A 788-nucleotide genomic window follows, 5' to 3' on the forward strand; every position below is an offset into this window, starting at 1 on the left:
TCAGTCTGCTTACCTCTCCATTTCTCCATTCCTATCCCTACCTTCAGAATCTACTCCAGCTCCCTCTGTCTCTGTAATTTCTTCCAATCTCCAAACATCTTTGTCCCCCTGATATTCTTGACCAAATGTAACTCTGTTTAACTCTAACATTCTCGAGTCCCTGAAAGCCTCCCAATCTCTGTAACCTCGACCCATCTGTTCAAACCCCCACTGCTGAGGAATGACTCCCTGCATTCGCCATAAGGCAGATAGAATGGCAGTGAACAGCTATTATACAACTGTCATTCCGGAGATGTAGCTGCAGAATGACTATTACTGGGAAGGGAATATTGAAGGTGTGTTGGGATCTAGGCAGACTACGCAAAAAGCCAACAAGTTGTGAAGAAAGAATGAGGTTAATGCATTAATGAGGGCTGAAGAAGGGCTTATGCCCGAAACGTCGATTGTCCTGCTCCTTTGATGCTGCCTGACCTGCTGCGCTTTTCCAGCAACACAATTTTAAGCTCTAATGCATTAATGAGACAGTCATGTGGATCTGAAGATCAAAATTTGGAGTTTATTTGGGTGGAGTTGAGATTAAGCAAGCAGTAGCAACCGTTACAAGGAATTCTTCTATAGGCACATTGATGGTAATGTCAATATGGTTACAGTCAGGACACTGAATGTTCTTGTAACAAGGGCAGTACAGTAACTGTGTGTGACATTGGTCTCCATTCCGACTGGATAACTAATGAGTATCAGGGCTGTAATGGATGGAATCCTGGATTGTATTTAAGATGGGTTTCTAT

This window comes from Chiloscyllium plagiosum, unplaced genomic scaffold, assembly GCF_037043375.1.
Source record: "Chiloscyllium plagiosum isolate Xiang-an unplaced genomic scaffold, Cpla_swu_hap1 HiC_scaffold_39, whole genome shotgun sequence".
Classification (NCBI taxonomy): domain Eukaryota; kingdom Metazoa; phylum Chordata; class Chondrichthyes; order Orectolobiformes; family Hemiscylliidae; genus Chiloscyllium; species Chiloscyllium plagiosum.